Source organism: Chenopodium album, chromosome 8, assembly GCF_948465745.1.
Source record: "Chenopodium album chromosome 8, dcCheAlbu1.1, whole genome shotgun sequence".
Taxonomy (NCBI): domain Eukaryota; kingdom Viridiplantae; phylum Streptophyta; class Magnoliopsida; order Caryophyllales; family Amaranthaceae; genus Chenopodium; species Chenopodium album.
Window position 1 is genome coordinate 61,957,479 of NC_137841.1, and position 24,807 is coordinate 61,982,285.

The 24,807-nt window shown below is 42.9% G+C and overlaps 1 long non-coding RNA gene, 1 other non-coding gene and 1 pseudogene across 2 annotated transcripts; 1 reads left to right on the forward strand and 2 right to left on the reverse strand.

The window, feature by feature from the left end:
• LOC145643130 (uncharacterized) overlaps positions 1 to 24,807 on the reverse strand; it is a 313,811-nt pseudogene that overhangs the window by 72,106 nt on the left and 216,898 nt on the right.
• On the forward strand, positions 1,562 to 1,668 carry LOC145556916 (small nucleolar RNA R71). Its single transcript, XR_014092010.1, has one exon. It is a non-coding gene; the product is annotated as a small nucleolar RNA R71 (small nucleolar RNA).
• LOC145556212 (uncharacterized) lies at positions 8,048 to 8,856 on the reverse strand. Its single transcript, XR_014091809.1, has 2 exons — positions 8,478 to 8,856; positions 8,048 to 8,327 (listed from the first exon to the last, which is right to left on the reverse strand). It is a non-coding gene; the product is annotated as an uncharacterized LOC145556212 (long non-coding RNA).

Sequence of the window (24,807 nt, forward strand, 5' to 3'; positions counted from 1 at the left end):
TTTCTATCTTTTTGGCTGATTTTCTCTATAAATAGCCTTCTAAAAACTCCGTTTATAATCATCAGTTTTCACCAATTCTCACCAACTCTCATCAAGAATCTCTTGATTACTCTTTCTCTCTCCCTCTTTTCTAGCCTAGCCTTTTACAAACAAAATTCCTCATACATTAGCACTAGACACACCTAGCCAAGTTCGAAGTTGCCTTCGCCCTAGACGTGAAAGGTTTTAATTTCTGAGGGTTTGGTCCCAAATCTCTCTTTTAATTATTATTTAATTTAATTGTTTGTTTATTATTTTCCTTGAAGTTACTAACGTGTGTATTTTGTTATTAGAAAGAGGTACGAGGCATCCAAGTAAGTATTTTAATGGTTTTTTAATGATGTTATTATGTAGATATCATGTTTAGGTTGTTATTATGATTCCTAGTATCATGTTAGGATGTTTTCCTTAATTTGATGTTTAGGGTGACAACGATAAATTCCTAGTATTATGTCTAGGGTAACTTTAATATCAAGTATGATTAAAAGTATGATGTCTTTTATTTTCTTCCTAATATTTATGATCGTTAGTATCATGTTATGGCTAAAGCTTTGATTTTTTATTGTTTAGTGACATGCTAGGGTTTGTTATTAATCTTGTTAGTATCATGCCTAGGATCTTGCTATTATTATTATGCTTTAACATGAACACGTTTATTTCTATGATTATAATTCTTATAATAGTTGTTATTATTATGATTATTATTATGTTGCTTGATATTATTATTGTTATTGCTTAATCACACCTTTTTATGCATGTTTAAAGGGAATTTGTACTTGTAATCACGCTTAATAAGATAATTAATAATCTTGTTTAGGGTTAATTTGATTATAATTTAAGTGATCCCCAATAATAGATTTATTTGTGCATTAATATTCAACCAACATAGACTAAACAAGTTTAGGGTTAAACCTATTGATTGCATGTTAGTCAGAAAGCGCACATGAATACGATCAGAATAAAGTAGAGGCCTATTATTAGGGCAGGTTCAATCTCTTTTAGGTTGGATTTGTACCTTCATCCCCGAACTACCATTCATGGTTCCAGACCTATTGGAGTTGACGATCTCCTGGATCGTTAAGGGGTGTAACCTTCACCCTGTGAATGGTTTACAAGTTCCTAAAATTTGTTGGCGACTCTTTTGCTCTATCTTCTTTCCCTTTGGACGCCACCGTACTTTAGTGTATGATCACAGTGGGGTTCAAGCTAGGGGTAATGCTTGAAATATTCCCTACAATTACCAACAGAATTAGGAACATTAGTACTAAAATTATCTAGTTTTTGGCAAATAGAAGTAAGTTGGGCTTGCAAAAAGGATACTGAATCGACATGGTGTTTGCCTTTATTCGCATAGCCTCTAGAATTCCCATATTGGGAATTATTTATCGCCATATCTTCGATAACTTGACCTGCATCATCAACATTAAGATTCATAAATCTACCACTAGCCGCGAAGTCTAGAATCGTTCTAGATGCATTTCCTAATCCGTTGTAGAAAGCCTGAATTAACTGCCACTTTGCTAAATTATGGTGGGGACACTCCCTCTGCAGATCCTTGAATCTCTCCCAAGCCTCATATAGCGCTTCATCTGGCTCCTGGGCAAAATTCTAAATGGCACTTCTCAATAAAGTTGTTTTTCTCTACAGGGTAATATTTGTTATAGAAATTCAAAGCAAGAGTTTCCCAGTTAGTAATACTAAGTGCAGTTCTATTCAAACCATTAAACCATAATTTAGCTTTTCCACATAATGAAAAGGGAAAAAGAATCTCCCTGATCTGGTCTTGCGTAACCCCATTCTGCCAAATAGTATTGCAGTACTGACAGAAGTCTGCAATGTGAAGATTAGGGTCTTCACCCTTAGCTCCACTGAACTGCTTCCTTTTGTAGGCGTCGCTCGAAGTGCGCCTACGTTAAAAGCATGTGTGAATATGTTTGGCATTCATAGGAAGTGGGAATTGACATATACGATTAGAGACAAGGAAAGTAGGGAGCCGCCAACAAGTTTTTAAGGAACTTGTAAACCGTTCACGGATCATAAAAGGCAACCACGATAAAAGGACAACGATAGGCAACAACGATTGACCCGTGAAGGTTACACCCCATTCATAATCCATGAGATTACTAACTCCATATGGTTCGGAACCACGAAAGGAGGATCGGGGATGATGGTACGAAGTGAGTCATGGAGTCACATTCGCCCGTATTGGCCTCTACTCGATTCTTATAGTGAAAAGTGATTCCTGCGATCTCAAAGGCATACAAACAAAATATTCAATTCGTTCCAAACTATTATTAAGCTAAATTGGTTGAATATTAATGCAGCATAAATTCTAAAATATTAGTGATCACTTGAATTAATAATAAGATTAAAAAGGAACCTAAACCGGTCGTCCAAATTATCTTATTAGGCGTGATTTTCAATTACATATTCCCTTTAAAATGCAATATGGTGATCATAAATATAATATAATAAAATCAACATTAATATTGGAAGCAATTTAACAATAATAGCGTAAGTCAAATCAAATAATAATAATAAACCTAATCATGATACTAGCAATATTAAAATAAAATAAGAGTAATTAAATTAATTAATTACTCACATTCCGCGCGTTTCTTTAAATTGCTACATCATGAATAAATTGTTAGTAACTTCAATGAAAATATAAAGTAAATGGAAATTAAATTAAATAAATATTAGATTTAATTTGGTCCAAACCCTCAGTTATTTGTACCTTTCACGCCTTGGTTTAAGGACGGAACCTCGGGTTAAGTATAGACTCCTTGGAGTGCTTAGGGGAATTGTTATGAAAGAATAAGGAGGCTAGAAATTAGGTTAAAGAGGGAGAAGAGAATGATTTTTGGTGTAAGGTGAGAGAGAATGATTATTCGTGCCCCGAACTGCAGAAAGGGGGGTCCTATTTATAGAGAAAATGTGCTGAGGGAGCACACAAAACCCTAAAATGATAAAAACCATAAAAAAGTATCCCGCGACATGGCAAAGTGTACCGTGTCACGGGAAATCCCACCGTCAGACGGGAAACTTTCCCGTGACACGGTACAAATTTGGGTGACACGGGAAATATTTAGGTTGCGGGAAGTGAAAACGCGTTTAGGGATTACGCGGAGAAAACACGGAGCAATCCCGTGGCACAGGATGTGCACCGTGACACGGCATTGTCCACCGTGGCACAGTGCAGTATGCCGTGTCACGGTGTAAAAAGTACGCTGAAATTACACGGAATATTCCCGTGTCACGGAATGGGCACCGTGACACGGGAAATTGCACCGTGACACGGTGCAAAATCCCGTGACACGGGGGAAAATTGTGCAGAATTACAAAGATGGGCACCGTGTCACGGGGGTCAGCTTTTGCCGCGTCGCGGCATTTTTGCTGCTGCGCGGTAATTTCAGTTTTTTTACCCGTTTTTAAAATAATCATAACTTTTGATCCGTAACTCGGAATAAGGCATATAATATATCATTGGAAAGCTTATTAAGACTAATTTCTAACCCAATTAGAATCAAGTCAAAATAATATTTAGATTTTAAGATATGGCCGTTTTAGTGGAAGGGTGTCGGTTTTAGGCCGAGTTTGGTGTTTTGCTCATATCTTTTTCGTTATAGCTCGGAATTGGGCTTATGATATATGGTTGGAAAGATTATTTGAAGGCCTGTCCAGAAAAATAATAATTGGATCAAAATTGTATAGCCATAAAATCAGTTTCTCTCAGTTTTGCGATGTGGACACGAAAAGTGGAAAATAGGTTATGGTTTAGGGAAATGAGCTAGAAATATATTGGATAGAACATGAATTTAAGCACTCCAAAGATTAAATACTCAACTCGACCAATAATGGCGGTGAAAGGTGTTCATCAACGGGTTTGGTTTTGGGGAGACATTTTTAGGTGTCTACACCTTTCTATCATTGTTATGAATTGGGGCTTGATCTCGAACTGGACTCCCTCGAGATCTGGTCTAGGGGAAAGGTGTGGAAAATCCGTCAGGGACGGTTGCGAGTAATCGCTGAGCTTCTTAGGTGCTGTCATCTCTGATTCTGAATCTGAAGGAACTTTTGAATCACTAGAATCAGTTGGCGGATTGCTAGGAATATCGTTACTCCCAGAACCTGCCAGGATTTGTCTATAAAGATTCTTTTGTCTATGGAAAGAGCGCTCGATCTCAGGATCGAATGGAATGTAACCTGATCTGGAACACCTGGGCATAAACAAAGAACTAAAAGACAAATATGAGAATTGCCTCAAAGAACTAACGTTCTCTGAGACACAAGAAAATAATCTAGACTACAAAAACAATCAGAAATAAAAGTAAAACCGTTTCCCCGGAGACATCGCCAAATTTTGACAGGCTAAAGTCGTATCACCTAATCAAAAGTAATTACCTAAGTCCTCTAACTAAAGTAGATAGGGAAGTAGGTTCGAATCCACAGGGAAACTGGTCTTTCTATTCCTAATTAACTAATTATAAGCTAAATTATTAAAGTAACCAATTGTTGTTGTAAAAAGGAATTAAACTACAGAGATCAAGTTTAGGGAGAAAATCAATAATAAGAAGGCCTAAGGTCATAAGTTCACCAATAATTAATACTCCGGGATAAAGCATAACAATCAATAATTAACATTGCACAAATAACATGATTAACAGGCTCTCGCAATTTATTAATCAACATAGATCTTACAGGCTCTCGCAATTTACTAGATCTAAGTTCCTATTGAAAATAGCTTTTAATATCAAATTAACATCTGCTCGATTCATCAATTCAATATTGCTAAACATTTACAATCAAATCGCATCTGCTCGATTCATAATCTAATTGCAAAGAATTAAAACAATTCAATAAAAATTATCATGCAATACCAATAATCAATAATAACAAATTATCCCTTCATATTAATTATGGATCCCCATAAACCCTAGAATTAAACTAATCAGACATAATTAAATCTACACTAAATAAAGCTATTAAACAAGTCATGATAGATTAAAGAAATAAAATTGCTAAAATTAAATAAGAAGAAATCGTTACCGAAAGTGACGGAATTACAAAGTGGAATCAAGAACAAAAGTAAGAGTTTGAGAGAAATCTAGAGAGATAAAATAATCTAAGTCGAGAGAGAAAGTCTAAGAAAGAAGGTAAGTGAAAATAATAATCCTAAAACGTACTTAAACAAAGACTAACAACACTCCTAATAAAAAACTAAGTGCTCGTCAACCCTTCCAGAATCACGCGCCCGTTCGAGCGAATGGCCGCCCGATCGGGCTTGCCTTTTTCTTCGTTTCCCCTATGATGCAGCTGCGCCCGATCGAGCTAATAGCTCACCCGATCGGGCGCTCTATGGCCGTGCACCAGCAGCATCACTTGCGCACCTCGCCCGATTGGGCTAAAGCTCGCCCGATCGGGCCGACTCCTCCTCGAGGCTTGGACTTTGATTGGGCTTCGATTCTTCGGCCCAATCCGGATTTCCTCTTCGGTTCTTAAATACTTCGTCCAAATGCCTCGGTATTCCAAATACCGAGCCCTTAATCACCGGCTTGATAACTCTAATCGGCCTTGGGCTCCAAAGAAGGTCGTGCTCCTCTAATGTCTGTAGTCGCTCCATGAAAACCCAAGAAAACGCTCCAAAAGTGCAATTTCCTACAAAACTCAACCAAAACTACGAAAACACTAGAAAAACACCATTTAGTAATAAAAGTGGCTCTAAAGAGCCAAAAACACTACTAATTATGACCAAGGGACAGGGGTAAAACACTATATAAATTAGACATATCAATTTGTCATAAAGAATTATACTTTTAAAGTTTTATTATCTCTGATAGATCGCTTACGTAATCTAACATGATTAAGGTTTTCAATTCACTACCTATCATTTAGATTTAAGCTATATGGAATGTCCATTTTGCATAAGTCAATTTCATACAATCCAAATACATTTCCTTCGTATTCCTCTCAATTCATACCAAAAAAATGCCCTTTTTAGCACAATCAAATAAGACCACACAATCTCTTTTTGGAAGTTGGTCAACCCTAAATAAAGTCGTTAGTTAAAACGCATTTTACAAACAAAAAATCATTTTCCTCAAAGAAACTCCTATGGTGTCGCTGATTTTAGTGACTTCCTCAACCTTGATAAATTGATCTCCATCTTGAAAGCAAGATTACTCAGCCTCATTCAAATGACCCTATACAGATCGACCACCCCTCCCCCCCCCCCCCCAAAAAAAAAAAAAAAAAAAAACCTTCTTGAAACCTCGTATGAAATTTTTGACCATGTATAAATGAACATTCGTAAGAACTTCGTAGGGTTTTGATCCGGGAGTGGATTCAAATCCCACAATGAACAGTACGTAGGGCAACTTTAATGCTCAAACCCACCATATATCGTAAAGTTTAACTCACTTTTATTTTACATTTGAATGTGATTGACAATGTGGAAACTTTCGTGTTTTTATGCATTAGTTTAAGGAAAAGTGTGTGAATAACCATAACCAATTAACAACGTACTATTAAGAGCCTGTTCGTTAAAACAAAGGAAGAGACGAGTTCCAAATGTTCGATCTTCCTAACTTATACCCCATACCTAGATCTCTAATTTTCCTAAGACTACACTTATATAGTGCCTGACGTAATGGAGTCAATGTCGTTTTCTATTTGAAAGAGATCATAAACAAAAGAGAGTTTCTATTCGGGCAAAAATAGAGTGGCAACTCTAATTCCTTTTTTAGTCAAATTATCGACATATGTGGGATTTTTAATTCTAATCTTAATTAGTCAAAAAATGGGTACCACAGTATGATATCTATTATCTACTAGAGAAGAACTAGGCCCCAGTAGAACACTGCTTATCAACTGCTTTTTTAAAAGGAAGATCAATAGGATCATCAAATACCACCATGCACTAGTAGAAAAACGCAAATGCCCACCAATTCAAAATCCCCCTTATACCACCGGTTTTAAACCGTTGGGCATTTGAGGGGTGGCAATACTCTACTTAAAAGCCACCGGTTCAAAATCGGTGGCAAAAACAAGTATTCCTTGCCACCACCAACACTACCAACACCGGTGGCAATAACATGTATATATAAATAAATAAATATATATATATATATATATATATATATATATATATATATATATATATTTATCATTATATTGTTATTGTACAATACCAAAAAAAAATAAAAAATTACAACATCAAAATAAATAAAATAATAATAAAAAATTACAACATCAAAATCAAAAAGGAAAAAATTGAAATAAATAATCCTACCTTTCGTCGATCTGCTCAAAACGATCTAATCTTTGCATATTCTGGGAACGAGTCCACCTTTGCCCTCTATTTACTCAAAGTGAGCCTTTTTACTTATGACCTATTGAACCGGTTATTTATTTTTTTCTCTTTTTTAAAAAAAAATCTTTCTCCTCCACCTCACCACCCTCTTCCCACCTGCATTCCTTGCCACCACCACACTACCATCCCAGCTCCTCACACCACTCCTCACCACAACCAAAGCCACCGCACCACCTTCTCAGCAACAATACAGTACACCACCAAATAACAGCATCGACCACACTACTACAAAAAATGGAATAGAAAACGGTTGAATTAGGCCTTATAGAACACCTCAGAGGCGTTCTTCTGCTAAGCGATGTGTAAAGTTTACAGAACGGGTATAAGAGGCGTTCTATATATAAGGGAAAAGAGAACGGGTACAAGAGGCATTCTATATGCAAAAAATAGTCGTTATCTTTCCTGTTTTATATGCTTATAAAAAATGAATAAAAGAGAACGGTTAGCAAAGATAACAATTCTCTTTGTTGTTTTTTTAAAAAAATAAATAAAATAATAATAATATTGCGTCATGGAAATTGCATATATACTACAATATTTTTTTTTTGAGGGCATACACTACAGTATTTCGTAAACTGCATCATCAATCAATAAACAAAATTGAATTGCAATTGTAAAAGTGAGTCAGATGCCAAATTAATTAAAAAAAAAACTTTATTGTAATTACATTTTGATACAATTCTCTAACCTAACTTAATAATTATTAATGTGTTTACAACTTCAGAAGAACACCTAACTTGATTTTCCCTGAAATTCGAAACCACCTAATAATCTAATTCAACCGCAGCGGCACTTCCAGTCTTCCACTCTTCCACCAATTTGAACCACTAGCAACACTTCAACACCAACTTGAATGACACTTCAACACCAACCTGAACCACCGCAGCGCTTCCACCAACCTCAACCACCGCAGGGCCTCCAGTGATAGTGCACGGAAATAGAGAAGTCACAACAAGCACCCATAAATCAAAGATGAAAAATCAGAATTTAATCCAAATCATTACATAAAAATCAATTGATAAAAGTTATAGATCTAAAATTAATAATTGAGAATTAAACAAGCTACCTCCATAATGTTAAACACCAATCAACCCGCAACAACTTATGACCATATATAGAGCAAAACAGATATTCAATGGCTTAATCTTTCGCATTAATTGTATCAGAGTTGGGGTAAGGCCGCTAGTTGTAAACAGAGGAAGAAGACGACGAATTTCCGCACATCGCAACTTTGTAACATTGAGAATATTGATCTTTTGCACACCGCATATTTTGTAACATCAGTGACGATGCTCGAAGTTTAATCGGGCTTTAGCTTGGAGTTTTTAGAACATTAAGGGATGAAAGTAGAAGAGAAAGGAGTTAGAGTCTCATAGGAGGAAATAAGTGAGAGAAGAGGAAAAGAAGAGGGGAAGTTATGAAGGAATGAGTGTATGACGGCTATCTTAAGAGGAAAGAGGAGTTTGGTTATAATTTTGGGCCTTTTGGTATGTTAGATTTTTTTTAAAAAAAATAAAAAATAATAATGTTAAACATATAGAACGAACGGTTAAATAGAAGGGGCGATCTATATTGTGAGTGTAAAATTTTTGATATATGAAATAGAACGGTTAAATAAGAAATGTGTTCTATATAATAAAATCATAATTTAATAAAAATAATAAAATAAATCTTATAGAACGGTTAACTTAGATAGGCGTTCTATACAATCCTAGAGATCGCCTATCTAAGTTAACCGTTTTATATCTTGCTGATTTGGGTATTTTATACCCTGCCAAGTGGCCTAATCAGAGCATGACACGTGTCACTGGAAGGGGCACTTAGTTGGACCATCCAGATGGTGACACGTGTCGAGCAGATATTGCCCCCTGGGATTGGCGGCTTTCAAGGCCCAAATCCCAAGGGGCCCTTAAAAAGCGGCGTGACCTAATTCCTAGGTCACCAGATCCTAGGAGGGGCACACTTTCCAAAAGGACCCTATAAATAGGGACATTCTTCCATTTATGACGGAACATAGAATATACACGCAATACGAGACAATACGTCACTTACCACAGAGCTGTCGTTTTCAAGGAACACACAGCACTTTACCTGAGCTTGGAATCCGAGCAGATAAACTTTACTTCCGCACGTTTTATTACCGAACGCTTACTAACTTAATCTTCGGAGGCGGACCACCGACCATCCGGCGGTCCGTTTGCTTTGCAGGTGCAGGCGTCCTTTGTTGAATCCAGTCTCAGTGTTGTAACTCTCCTAAGGGACAAAAACCCCCGAAACATTTGGCGCCGTCTGTGGGGAGAGTACCTCTGAAATGGCTTCACAAGCACCTGTACCGAACCCAGAGGCCAATCGGCCTCCAGAAGACGTAGAGGTCCAAACGGATCATGACTCAGGTGACGACGCTGATGTCGAAACCTATGTGGATCCAAATGGATCCCTCATCTCTAAACGCATCCGCAGTAAGGAGAGGCGGGAGCGCCACCATGACCAGGTAGGCCCAAGCAAAACTGCTGGTCAGCTAAAGAAGCCCTCGGGGCGGCAAGTTGATCCTTCCCGGGCGGCAGGATCGACTCCCGTCACTCGAGATGAACTAATGACACTCCTGAGCAGCCTCATGGGTGAAATCAAACAAATCGCCTCAAAGAAGTCGCTTGCTCCTAGAAAGGAGCAGTCGGCCAAGAAGCCAGCCCAAGCTAGCAAACAGAAGTCGGTCAGGGACCGTCAGCCAACTCCTCATCCTGCCCCTAAGGAGAAGGCCCGGCCCCAGTTTGACCTTACTCGGCTCCGTTTCCCAGAAATGGGCACAAGAAAAGCCATCCGGCACATACAGCCGGATGGTAGCAAGAAAACGTTCTCTGACGCTCGGCAATACATTGAGGAGAAGAGAACCCAGCTATCAGAGTCGGCTTCAACGTCGACTTATCATGATAGCTTTCGGAATACCTCCGTGAAGTGTTCCCAGTCTGTACATGAGACTCCAGCAAGCAGCCAACGGGTTCAGTCTGGTCCTCATATGATTCATTCGGCCCAGTACATGGCACAACCATTGTACCAGGCGCCAGTTATACCTTACATGCAACCTGCCCTCTTTGGAGGACAGGCGGCATACGGCTATCAGCCGATGGACTGGCAGCTTAGGCTGCAACACCTTGGAGATCAACCCTCTGCTTTCTCCAGGGAAATAACTGAAGCCGTACAACCGGCTAAAGTTAAAAACGTTCTGGTTGAAGCCTATGACGGGACCTCCAACCCAAAAGACCACCTGCTAGCATACACCCACCTCATGTATTTACAGGGGTTGGATGATGCCGCATGGTGTCGTTGCTTTCCAGCCACCCTGAAGGGCATAGCCCAGCAGTGGTTTGGCAATCTGCCGGCTGGTTGCATAAATAGCTTCAAGACGCTTGCGTTCTTGTTTGCTTCAAACTTCTCTATGAACATCCCTGCCAAAAAGACAAGTCTTGACTTGGGCAATGTACAGCAGGGAGATAGAGAAGGCTTGCGTTCCTACGTCAGGCGGTTCAATCTGGTCCGAATCGAGATTCATGGGCTGTCTGATGAGGTCGCTTTCACAGACTTCTTCAAGGGTCTGAAGGACGAGTCTACTTTTAAGTACGAACTCGTCCGCAAACAAATCTTTACTCTGCAAGGAGCCTTGCGAGAGGCGGAAGCCTATATACAGGCGACCGAACTCTGCTCTCCAATAAGCAGTCGGACCATAAGAAGTCCGACCGGCAGAAAGAGAGTTGGCCTGCTCAGCCGGCTCCTAAGCCAGAAGAGAGCAAAAAGAAAAAGCAAGTCTGGGCCATTGATAACTCTGATCAACCGGCCCAGAAGAAGAAAAAGGAGTGTAAACTATACGTTCCAAGGTACGAATTCCACAAGGACTGCTGCTCCATCCTCTTGGAAATTAAGGATCGGCTGACTCTTGAAAAGCCAACTCCTATGAAAGGTTTCGCTGAAAATTGGAACAAAAACAAGCATTGCCATTTCCATGAGGATGTTGGCCATGACACGAACGAATGCTTTAGTCTCAAGCGGGAGCTCGACCGTCTGGCCGACAAAGGACAGCTGAAGTCCTATGTGAAGTCCAAAGAGACTTCAAAGGCAAATCTAGGGCAGTCCAAGAAAAAGACTCCCCAGCCTGCTGTGAGTGCCGAAACCGATGAAGATCCGGTATACACCATAGCAGGTGGATTTGCCGATAATGGCCCGACCATTCGGGGCACCAAGGACCATATGAGAAAGATGGTCAACTCTGTTGAGGAAGGGGATGCGGCAGGCACATCCACCTTCCCTAAAGTTGTCATCACCGAGCAGGACAGAGGCAAAGTCCGTCGGCCGCATGATGACCTTGTTGTCATTGAGTGCAAGGTCTCCAACCAGTTGGTTGGCCGAATTCTGATTAACACAGGAAGCTCCTCTGACCTCATCAGTCTCAAATGCTTATCCAATCTCAAGTACAAACCGGATAGCATGATGGAGGTCTCCCACACCCTTGTTGGGTTTGGGGGAGGACTTGTGCACCCAGTCGGACGAATTGACCTACCTGTCCGCCTGGGAAGCAGGGGAGACGGTCGGCACATGACCATCCGTTTCCTAGTGGTTGAAGAGCTCACAGCTTACAACCTCATCTTTGGCTGTCCCACTCTTAACGAGTGTAAGGCCATCATCATCCCTGCTCTCATGCTATTCAAGTATGAGAAGGATGATGGAACAGTCGGCTCCCTTAATGGGGACCAAAAGACGGCTCGAGAGTGTTACCTCTCGGACGTCAAGCCCGCGGTCGTAGCATCCGGTCGGGGCAAGAAAACAATCGACCTCGACGATGTCGAGGAAGAACAGTCGGCCCCACCAGTCGGAAAGAAAAGAAAGACTGATCAGCTGGTGGTGGTCAAAAAAGAAAAACAATAGCAATCACTGACCGGGGAACGGTCGGATGACCTCCGTCCCCAGCCTACTTGTGAACACATTGATATCCCTCTGGACGACAGCCGTCCAGTACGGACTGTTAAGGTGGGGACGGTTGCAATTGCAAAGCTGGGTGAAAGCCTTCACCAGCTACTCAGAGAATTCAAAGACATCTTTGCCTTTGAAGTGGAGGAGATGCCAGGCATCATCCCGGATCTCGCTGTCCACAAACTCGCCGTGGATCCTAAAAAGAAGCCCATCCGGCAAAAGAAAAGAAACCACGGCAAAGAAAGAAGTCAGGCGGCAGCTGCCGAAGTAAAAAAGTTGTTAGATGCCAAGTTCATTCGGCCGTGCAATTTCCCTGAGTGGGTAGCTAACGTTGTGTTAGTAAAAAAGCCGAATGGAACTTGGCGGATGTGTGTTGACTACACAGACCTCAACAAGGCATGTCCAAAGGATAGATATCCATTGCCTAAGATCGACAGTCTGGTCGACTCAATAGCCGGACATGCCTTGATGAGTTTTATGGACGCCTATTCAGGTTTCCATCAGATCCCCCTGTGGAAAAAAGATCAAGAAAAGACGGCATTCGTCACTGATCAGGGGTTGTTCTGTTATACGGTGATGTCGTTTGGTTTGAAGAATGCGCCTGCTACTTTCTAACGAATGATTAACACGGTCTTCATTAATCAAATCGGAAGGAATGTAGAGGCATACATTGATGACATGATAGTCAAATCCAAACAACAGGCGGATCATCTTGTTGATCTCCGAGAAACATTCGCCACACTCAGGCGGCACAAGGTCATGCTAAACCCAAAAAAGTGCGTCTTTGGTGTTGAGTCTGGGAAGTTTCTCGGATTTTTGATTGACCAAAGGGGAATAGAGGCCAACCCTGAGAAAATACAGGCGGTAATCGACATGCAGTCGCCCCGTACTGTAAAGGAAGTGCAAAAACTAACAGGTTGTCTGGCGGCCTTGGGGAGATTCCTCAGTCGGTCAGGCGACAAGTGCCTCTATTTTTTCCAGGCAATCAAAAAGAAGACAAACTTTGAATGGGGGGATGATGTAGAGGCGGCCTTTCAAAAGCTGAAAACTCATCTGCACTCTTTGCCGAGGCTTGTCAGCCATTTGCCCAAAGAGAAGCTCTTCATGTACTTAGCCGTCTCTGATCATGCCCTCAGTGTCGTTCTCTTAGCTGAAAGAGACGGCATCCAGCTCCCGGTGTATTTCATTAGCCATGTTCTGAGAAATGCGGAGCTTCGGTACCCCATGGTTGAGAAATTCGGCCTTTCCCTTTACATGGCCATCAAGAAGCTTAAACCCTACTTCTTGGCGCATGCGGTAGAAGTCTATACTAACCAACCGATCAAACGGCCACTCACAACCTTGGAGTCTTCTGGACGAATGCTCAAATGGGCGATTGAAATGCAAGGATTGGAAATCACTTACGAACCAAGGAAAGCAATAAAGGGCAAGCATTCGCCGACTTTATTGTGGAAATGACAAGGCCGGTTTCTCCGGATGATACTAGTCAGGTTTGGAAAGTGTATGTGGATGGGAGCTCCACTGCGAACGGCTGTGGTGCAGGAATTATCTGCCAGTCTCCTGAAGGAGACAAATACGAGTATGCACTACGGTTCAAGTTCCAGGTCTCTAACAATGAGGCCGAGTATGAAGCCCTGCTTGCTGGCATTCGGTACTGTAAGGCAGCAGGGGCAAAGAAAATTGACGCCTGCTCGGATTCACAACTGGTCGTACTCCAAGTCAATGGGACGTACGAGGCCACTCATCCGGCCATGATTAAATACTTGCAGGCGGTCAAGAATGAAGTTGGGACACTTGAAGAGTTCAATCTAAGTCAAGTGCCCAGGTCTTCAAACAATCAGGCGGATGCTCTGTCCAAGCTGGCATCATCCGCCTCCTGTGAAACGCCTCGGTCTGGGAGGTCATGGAAAGAAGAAGTATATCTGAGGAAGACCCCATTGGAATTCTTGACCAAAGCTCAACCTGGATGGACAGCATCCGGGCCTATCTTGCAGACGGCACGCTCCCTGACTCACCACAGGAGGCGGCTGTTCTGAAAAAACGAGCGGCTAACTTCGAGTTGCGACAAGGAGAACTCTTCAGGGCTGGTTTTCTGAAACCCCTGTTGAAGTGTGTAACCCCTGAGAAGGGTAAGGAAGTCCTCGAAGAGTTGCATTCGGGATTCTGCGCCTCCCATATAGGCGGCAGATCCCTCGCTGCCAAGGCCAGGCGGCTTTACTTCTGGCCAACTCTAGAGTCGGATGCAATGGAAATGGTAAAAAAATGTGACAAGTGCCAAAAATTTGGCAAGCTCATCCATCGTCCGGCCACAGACCTGACGGCCATCCACAGCCCAATACCTTTTGCCAAATGGGGCATGGACATTCTGGGGCCATATACAGCTGCACTAGGCGGCAAGCGCTATATACTGGTGGCTGTAGATTACTTTACCAAGTGGGTAGAGGCGGAGGCATTCAAAAACATCAAGACAAAAGATGTCATTTCCTTCATCTGGAGGAACATTATCACTCGCTTTGGGGTGCCCATGTCTATGGTTTTTGACAATGGTCCTCAATTTGAGACGCCTCAACTCAAGACTTGGTTAGGAGAGCAAGGGGTCTCAAGCTTCTTTGCATCAGTCGGCCGGCCTCAAGCAAACGGCCAGGTTAAAGCCTTCAACAAGTTAATCTCAGACGGGATTAAAAAGAAAATTAAACGGGCTGGTGGTCTCTAGGCGGATGAATTACCACACGTCCTCTGGTCCATCAGAACGACTGCTAAAGGGGCAACTGGAGAAACCCCGTTTCTCATGGTGTATGGAGCAGAAGCTGTTCTGCCCATTGAGCACTATGAGCCGACTCTTCGAATCATGCTGTATGATGAAGAGGCGAACTGGGAGGCCATGCGCCTAGCATTGGAATCACTTCCGGAGCGCAGGGGCAATGCTGCCTTGCGTCATGAGATATACCGTCTGAGAATGACTCGAGCTTACAACAAGAGAGTACACAAGCGTCCTCTCAAAGTGGGGGACTTTGTGCTACGGAAAATGGAGGCAGTCGGTAGGGCGAATGAACAGGGAAAGCTAATCCCAAATTAGGAAGGCCCCTACCGAATCTATGAGGAAGTAAAAGACGGCACCTACCGCCTGGGAGACCCAGACGGCAAGCAGCTGCCTAGAACTTGGAATGTAGACAACTTGAAAAAGTACTACTTCTAAGTACGAATGTAAAGACTTCAATTTTGTTATCTCAAGTTTTGTTAATGAGAATATGCCTTCATTTCCTAACTTGTCTTTTTATTTAAGTTTCTTAGTGTCGCCTGTACAAAGTACAGACGGCCAATGCGTTTGGAAAGCGTCTGTCCCAACAGCAGACGCCCCAATCCTTCTGAAGGAGCCGATTGCTTTAGAACAATCGTTCCTACGAAATTCATTAAGTTAATATCGACACTTAACAAATATTTACTCAACTATTTAAGAGGCTTAAGGCCAGATAAAATAATGATGAGGCCCATGGCCGGATATTAATAAACAAAAGAGACCGAATGGTCACAGTCTGCTCCAACATGAGTATGACCGTCTGCTCCAACATGAGTCAGATAACCAGCGACGTCCATTCGGGCGAATTCGTTGAGGAGAAGCATCTCCCATTTGGGTGGCACATTGCTCTACAAATATAACAAGCGGCCCTACCGAATGCTAAGGCAGCATTCGCAGTCATTTGTTTTAATCGAAAGTGAAATCTAAAAGGCCTGAATTTTCTAACTGTTCTAGCACAGCTCGAAAATGGTCACTGTTTCACAAGTAGAGGCTAAAGAGGCATTACGCCGGATGCGCCTGTTTTTGCCCAGGGGCAAAGCAGGCGGAACATTCTTGTTAATATACAAGTTAACTACTTAAGCACCTAATGAGGCTTTTGACCGGATGACGCCTGTTCTTTGCTTTTGGGGCAAGACAGGCGGACAATTCTTTTTAAAGACCATTTGCTAAGTTATAAACTTATCTTATCTCAAAGAGGCCTATGGCCGGATGCGCCTGTTTTTAGCTCACGGGGCAAAACAGGCGGAAGTTTTCCCCTAGCAAATTTGCTAAGTTGGAAATTTGAGTTTTGTTTGAGCCAATGGCCGAATGAAAACTTTAAGTTGCCAATTCTGGATGGACGTCTGCCGAGTGGTTTGGGGCAATCACCATAGTGATTGATTGACTTAGAAACCATGAATACTCTTCTAAGTATCAATAATTTCTAAGTCAATCAATCCAATAAACCGAAACCACTCGACATCCGTCCAGGGGCAAGAACATTCGCATGGTATACAGGTTATAATACTTGGCCAAAAACATGCAATGAAATATTCAAAAATGCAAAGGACAACAATATGAATAACTTCAGCCAAATGGCCGAATGATTTAAAATTAAAAAGACCAATCGCCATCAGACGACTGGTTAAGATTGTTTTCTGGCAAAGCCAGAGAAATTGTCAAAGTACCCGACCCCTCGGTCGGTAAAGAAACATCAATACTCGGCACACAGGCCGAAAAAGCAAGTACATGGCCATTCGGTCGCAGAAAAAATAAAAAGCTTAAGTGATCAGGGGAGAGTCTCTTCATTGGCAGCCGGCCTGTTGCCCTTCGGCTGCTCTTCATCATTTTTCTCTCGTTCCTCCACCTGATCTTCCTCCTCTCCACCAGAGGACGACTCCCTAGAAGAGTCGGACCCAGAGCTTTCCTCGGCCTCAACAGCAGCCCTAGCCTCATTCTCAGCCTCGTCAAGAAGGCGAGCGTCGAATGCTTTGCTGGCTTCATCAAACTTGGATTTCCAAGTCTGATAGTCCGAGTCCGGCTGCACAGCCGCCCAAGTGTCCCACATGATGGAATCATAGTCGCTCATCATTTTCTTAACAAGAGCTTCTCTCTCTTGTTCAGCTACGGACTCAAACTTGGTCTTCAGCTGATGCTCCTGGTTGGTGAGGCGCTGCTCCAAGCGGCCCACCCTCTGCTTGGCTCTCTCGGCCTCTTCCTTGGCATCCTGAAGAGGCTCGAGCTTCTCCTTAAGACTTGTGATTTCTTTCTTAAGGGAAGTGATGTGCAGGCGGGCCGAGTCCAGATCCTTCTTCACCTGCATATTGGCTTCCGCTTGCGAATACATCATATCAAGCGTCAGAAGCTCATTTTGAGCAATATCAAATTGAGCTCGATCCAAGGCGGACTCGGCCCGAGCTTTAGCGGCTGTTACCTCTTTGGACTTGTCCTTGAGGGGTTGCCTGAGCCCTTGGACGCGCAGCATGGCCTGTAAAAAGAGCCGAATGGTTAAAACCAGGCGGATAAAGACTTGAGAAAAAAAAAAAAAAAAAGAGAGAAGAATTGCTTAAGTTAAGACTCATACCTCGCAGAGGTTCCCCAAGATGCCATCCAAGTCCAGAGTGCCGACCCCTCTGACAGACGCTTTGTCGTCAAGATCAACCACCCTCAGCATGGACTTGGCCATCTGGATTACAGTCGGCCTCTGCACAGGGACTGAGAAGGAAAGAGAGTTAGAAAAATAACGCAAATACATCTAAATGGAAGAACAAAAAAGGCGAATGGTTTTTACCGTCGTCCTGTGGTTCCTCCTCTTTCCCCAGACTCCTCCTCTCTCCTGCTGAGCCGACAGCAGTGGTGGGTTGCTTGAAGCCACCCTTCGATGTCCTCTGGACATCCGGTTTGCTGATCCCCCTATCAGCTTCGAGAGAAGAGGCGTCTAGGCCTCTCTTGGGCTTCTGAGCAATGTGCTTCCGGCCGCCCTTGCCGGATGCGCTCACATCACCCACCCTTGTCTTTTGGATTTTAGGGTCGGATGGTTTTGAGGGAGATTTGGTAGGGGCACCCTACATCAACACAAGATAAAACAAGTCGGAAATCATTCGGTCAAATTTAGCATTAGTCAGAAATGGTAAGTATAACAAGTTCTCACCTTGGGGGTGCCGCCAGTTTTCTGCTCATCCACCTTGATGTGGGTGGTTGCCTCTGCCCTATTTAGGACATTTGATCTGTATCGAGCAGCAGATACAGCCGGCTTCCTTGAGGCCAAGAGCTTCTCCATTGCTTTGTCTGCAAAAATGAACAAGTGTTAGCACCATCAAACAAGTATTGGAAAGCAAAATGAAATTGCATATTAAACAGACGGCCGGCTACCTCTCGGCATTTCAGAGCTTAGCCCACAGGCGGCTAAGAACGTTCCCTCCTCAAACCATTTGTACAAAGGGAGATAGCATTGAGGGGTGACCTCCTTGTCCCCCTCATCATTCGTCCTCATGGACACGGTAAACAACCCTTTGTCCATGATCTCCTCCTTTGCCCGCCTAGGAAGAGGCGGCAATGCACTCCTGCCTGCTAGGAGAGGTGGATTCTTATTCCACCTGTTATACTTTTGGTTCAGGCGGCTATCGGCAGACTTGACTATGTAAAACTTAGTCCTCCAGTCTTTCCACTTGTTCTCTTTGCCAACAACCATCATGTACCCCTTGCAAGTGGTCAAGGTGTACCAGCCCTCACCGCCCCTAGCAGGCGCCCTGCTCAGATAGTGCATGTGGGCGAACTCTTCAAAGCTCGCCTCCACCTGCAGCATCTCACAGGCGGCAACGTACCCCAGAATATTAATCCAGGAGTTGGGTACAAGTTGCTAGATACCCAGTTGGTATCCATCCAAGATCCTCTCCACGGCCGGATGGAGAGGGAAGCGGAGACCAGCTTGGAAGGCCGCTTCATAGCAGCCGAATGCTCTGTCCTCATAGCTGGCCAGGCTCGGCCAGGTAATGGTGTCGTCCTTGTTAGGGACCGACAAAGTATAGCCATAGCCTAGAACGACCTTGCGCCTAAAATTGGCAAGGCCGGATTCCATGGAGTTCCGCCTGCTGTGCGGAACATGATGATAGTAGGGGGCTCTCTCCAAGCGCCTGGAAGCGCTCGGCTCGGCCCAGCTTTCCCCCTTATCCACTGCCAGGGACTCCCTAGCAGAATCTATTTTTGTTCTTGCCTCCTCCGAAGTTATGGAGGCGTTCTCTGAAGAAGATGACGAGGCCGACTTGTCATCAGGGCTCTCATCAGAACTAGGGGACCGCCGACTGGTGCCAGCGGGGTCCTCCCCCAGACTCTCTTCCGGCGCCTGTCCAGAAGGCCCGGGTTGATATTGTTCATCCGCCTCCTCCAGGATTCCATCATTGTGAGTCCCACTAGATGTGGGCGAATGGTAATAGGGGGGTTGGAGGAAGATAAGAAGGGCTGTTAGGATGCTCCGACACCTCACTTCGAGGTACTCTTATTGAGTCGTCTGAATATACAGTCGACCCATCCGAATGGTAGAAAGTTCCATCGAAGCTATATTGTCTTGTTGTTCTTTTGGTTCTGGCCATAGTGTCCTGCACAGACACGGAAACGGTCGGATTCGGAGAAGTTCGCAAAGCAGGGTCTTTGGCCAAGCATTCGGCACTACTAGTTCTAGATTCAGCCGTCCCCGGTGACCGGCTGATCACTATCCTATGCCGTGCCGCATGCGATTGGGAAACCATTTTTTCGAAAAAAAGAAAAAAAAAAGAGAAAATGAAGAAAAAACAGGCGTTACCTTTAGAAGAAGGGTGAAAGACGCTTGGTTGGCTGAAGAGCGGTCGGACAGTTAGCCGGGTGTCGGATGCTTGAAAAGTTAAAACACTTAGGGAATTTTGAGATTCTTTAAGTCAAAAAGTCCAAGATTCTCCAAAGATTCGCAAAGGTGTGAATCTAAAGGGGGGGGGGGTCAAACCTTACTATTTATAGGGGGGTAAAACCCTAAAAATTTTCCCTCTAACAGTAACTTTTTGAATCCGACCACTCGGATACTGACGCCTATCACAGGTGCCACGTGTAATACACGTGACCCCTGTGAGGGGCAAATGATTTGGGTATTTTATACCCTGCCAAGTGGCCTAATCAGAGCATGACACGTGTCACTGGAAGAGGCACTTAGTTGGACCATCCAGATGGTGACACGTGTCGAGCAGATATTGCCCCCTGGGATTGGCGGCTTTCAAGGCCCAAATCCCAAGGGGCCCTTAAAAAGCGGCGTGGCCTAATTCCTAGGTCACCAGATCCTAGGAGGGGCACACTTTCCAAAAGGACCCTATAAATAGGGACATTCTTCCATTTATGACGGAACAGAGAATATACACGCAATACGAGACAACACGTCACTTACCACAGAGCTGTCGTTTTCAAGGAACACACAGCACTTTACCTGAGCTTGGAATCCGAGCAGATAAACTTTACTTCCGCATGTTTTATTACCGAACACTTACTAACTTAATCTTCGGAGGCGGACCACCGACCATCCGGCGGTCCGTTTGCTTTGCAGGTGCAGGCGTCCTTTGTTGAATCCAGTCTCAGTGTTGTAACTCTCCCAAGGGACAAAAACCCCCGAAACACTTGCGTTTTTTATTCTAGTTTTTGGTGTAGTGCCACCACTGTCACTTTTCATCTCCAACCACCATCAACCTCAATTAATCACAACACCCTAAAATAGAGGAGCCACCCTAAACCAACCCTTGCTCGACCACCTTAAACCAAGCACCCCCACCCTTGAAACATCCCTAAAACCTAAACCCCCCATTACCGAAACCATCCTCACTAGCATTGCGCCCCACCCTATTGAAATCACTAAGCCATTAACGCATCACTTAACTTCCTATGGTTATTAAACGACGCCAGAAATTCATCCCTATTTTGATGGTTTAATTGCTTCCTAGCAAAATAGTTGTTGTGATTTTAATGGTATTTGTTGCGGCTTCTAGCCTGCTAGGTGCGGTGGTTGGAGGTCGGTGTGGGGATGCTGGTTGTGGTCGAGGCTTAGTGATTGTTGGGGTTGTATGGCTTTGGTGATTTCTAGTGGTGGCTTGGTGGCAAGCTGTTGCTAGATGCGTGGTGATCTGATGGGCGGCTGCTGGAAGCGGTGGTCGATGTGGGGCTTCTGGTTATGGTTAATTGGTCAAGGCTCGGTGGTTGTGCGGCTTTGTTGATTGCTGGTGATGGGTCGGTCGGCGGGAAAGGGGTAGCTATGGTGGTGGTGGGGGCTGAGCAGGAGGAAGGAGATAGCTTTTTTTTTTAATTATTTAAGCTATTAACCGAAGGTGACAAAACCGGTTACCAAATTATAAAACCGGTCAAAGGCTTGTTTTGAGAAAATAGGGAGCAAAGGTTGGCTTGTTCCCAGAATACTCAAAGGTTGGCTTGTTTTGAGCATGTTGAGCAAAGGTGGGATTATTCTTTTCAATTTTTCCAATCAAAAACTACAACATCAAAATCTTGATTCTTTTATGTGGAGTCATAAACTAATACCTGCATCAATTAAAACACCAAAATTAATTAATCTCACAATATGCATGCGAAAAAATAATAATAAAAAAAAAACACAAGAAACTCATGCAAGCTTCGAAATCAATAAACCCGGAAAAATAAAGAAATTTTAAAAGTGCATGTGGTATCTAATTACTATGAGATCTGGAAGACAAAGAAAGGTGACCGAAAAATAAAAAAAATGGTGTTTTAATAATTGAATCACCAAATTAACCCACAACCACCAACAACCAAATTAAACCACAACCACCAGCGCACAACCAAATTCAAGCAACAATTTCGAAATTACAGATCTAACATGAATAAGTGAACCAAAACGCAAAGCTAACCCAGAAACACTAACCTCAAACCTCCGAATTCCACCAAAAATCTCAAAAAACAAAATAAGAGTGAGAAAAAAAAATAGAACTTACCTAGAATTCCACCAAAAACCCCCGAAATTAGCTTGAATTTGGGTTAAAAGGTCGAATTTGACCATGAAAACTCCAGATCTCTGGAGTTTTTATGGTCGAATTTGACCTGAAAACCTTTAATTTCATCACGAGGGGAGAGAAAGTGCAAAAAAATGAGGAAATTGTTGTTGATGTCGAAATTTATGGTGGTGATTTTGCGGTGGTGGTGGTAGCTTTGCAGCGGTGGTGTTGTTGTTGTTGCGGAGATGAAAGAAGATCGAAAAGAGAGATCGAAGAGAGAAAAAAGGAGAAAGGAGATCGAAAAGAGAGATCGAAGAGGAGATCGAAGGGAAAGAAAAAGAGATCAGATGAGAGGAGAGGGGAGATCGAAGAGAGAGTATCGAAGGGAGAGAGGAGTCAGACGAGAGGAGAGAGAAGGGAGAGGAGGAATGAAGGAGGCGGGGAGAAAAGGAGGTTAGGGTTATGGGTTATAAAGGGGGGCTTTTGTTTTTTTTTTTTTTAACTTTTGCCACCGGTTCAAAACCGGTGGGATTAATATTTTTCCCACCGGTTCGGTTTGAACCGATGGCAATACTCTTCCCTTAAAATCCCACTTATTTTCCCCATTTTTTTTCCACCGGTTTTTAAAAACCGGTGGCTATTGCTAGGATTGGTGCCAATTACCATTTTTCTACTAGTGTTAGAACTTTTCTTTTAGCAACATCAACTGCTTATTTGAACACTGATCTTGTTTAGTCTGCAAACACTCCATTCCCTGATTCATGGATCTGTCCACCACTTATAATAAACACTAAGCAGCAGATTCTAAGATTTTATCTGGTATGCCATCCTTAATAGCTTTCACGTTCTTTGGTGGAATACCGTGCAAAGTATAGAGATTCCCATCCAAGACAAAATTTATATATAGCTTCTTAAAATCCCAAGTTATTTTGTCCCAGCAGAGTAGTTAGCCATTGAATTCTAAGTACCATATCACAACTTCCCAAAGCTATAACATTACCTCTGAAAACTCGACTTTATTCATGACCCACTTGAACTCACTACACTTATGCTGACACACCAGATGGTTACCACCTGCCACTATCACAACTTTCTAACTGACATCTCAGGTTTTTAGCTAGTTCCAACTCCATAAAGTTATGAGTACTCCCTGAGTCAAGCAAAATATGTAAAGGTTTTCCTCCCACGCACCATCCCTACTACTCTCATGTTATGGAAATTTTAGTTACTAGAGAGTGCATTCACATAGTTACAAGGTTCAGTTCACTATATCTCATCTATAGCATCAATAACGATACAAAGGACCCTTAACTCAAAGATTCATCATGTAACCTAGCAAATTAAACAACTTGGGAAATGGTAGCAGGCTTGAAAACTTTTCAAATGGCTTAACACAGGGTTTAGGACCACTTATAAAACTATCAAGAACATACTTATTAAACCAATACATGACTACCCATCAACATAGATTTTGCACTCTCAAAGTTATCTATGTAATCCTCTAATGAACCATCTTGTTGCAACTTACTAAACTGTTCAACAACATTTAAGTTATTTTCTTTAAATCTAGCGTTTAGATCAGTCACAAAATCATTCCAATCAATCACCATAGTTCTCCTATCATACAAGTAATTCATTACCCATGTTTAAGCTTTGTTAATCATATTCAATGAAGCCAAATCGATCAACCCATTGTTTCGATATGAATTTTACACAAACTGAAATACTTGAAGCATTTTCTTTTACCCAAATTGATTCATTACTACTATCAAACTTAGGAACTTTGATTTTAGGGTTCATGCTTAAAGGCCTGCTCATATTGTTTCTATCTGATATTTATAGAATTTGAACTCTTGGACAAAGATGATGGGGATGAACTAGGACTATCCTCCGAAATAAGCTAGACTTTATGCATTTGGCTTGTTGTACAACGAATAGTTTAATCAATTCATTGAACTTCCCATCAATTTTCCCAAATTTCTCATCCATTTTTTTTGGAAAATTCTACATTCCAAAGTCTCTGGGCGTTCATCCGGTTCTCCAAAATCTTAATCCGTTGCTCCATATCTCCCCTTGTAATACCCCTCACGATTGCTGTAAAGAAACTTAGGGGTCGTTTGGTTGGGGGTAATCAGTAAAGGGAATGGGAATCAACTGATTTATTTCCCTTTGTTGATGTTTGTTTTACACTTTTAATCATTTCCTTTACCCTCCTCATTACCCCAAATCCTTCCAACTCCATTCCCTACCCCCCTAGAATTTCCCATTCCCTTTCCCTACCCACCTTCACACCATCACATCACCACCTTCACACCTACCAACACCACCGGAAAACCAGCCCAGACCATCGCCGCCCCTACCCTGACCACCGCCACCCCTCCCCTGAGCCTCGCCGCCCTCCCCTCCCCGAAAACATCGCCCTTAGCACCGCAAAACCCGATCTCCCTCGACCCTTAGCCCCGCAAAATCCGATCTCCCTTGACCCCGAGCAAAACCCGATCTCCCTCGGCGGCAGACTTGACGGAAACGAATTACAAAGGAACGAAAAATGGATGAGATCGGAATCGACTTCTGTTGCTGTTAGCATCGTTCCCGCCGTTGAATCCACCAAATCTCCTCCACCCAATGCCGCCCAGCCACCTTTGTAATGGTGGGAGGGTTGGGCGGCGGTTTTCGGGGTCGAGGGA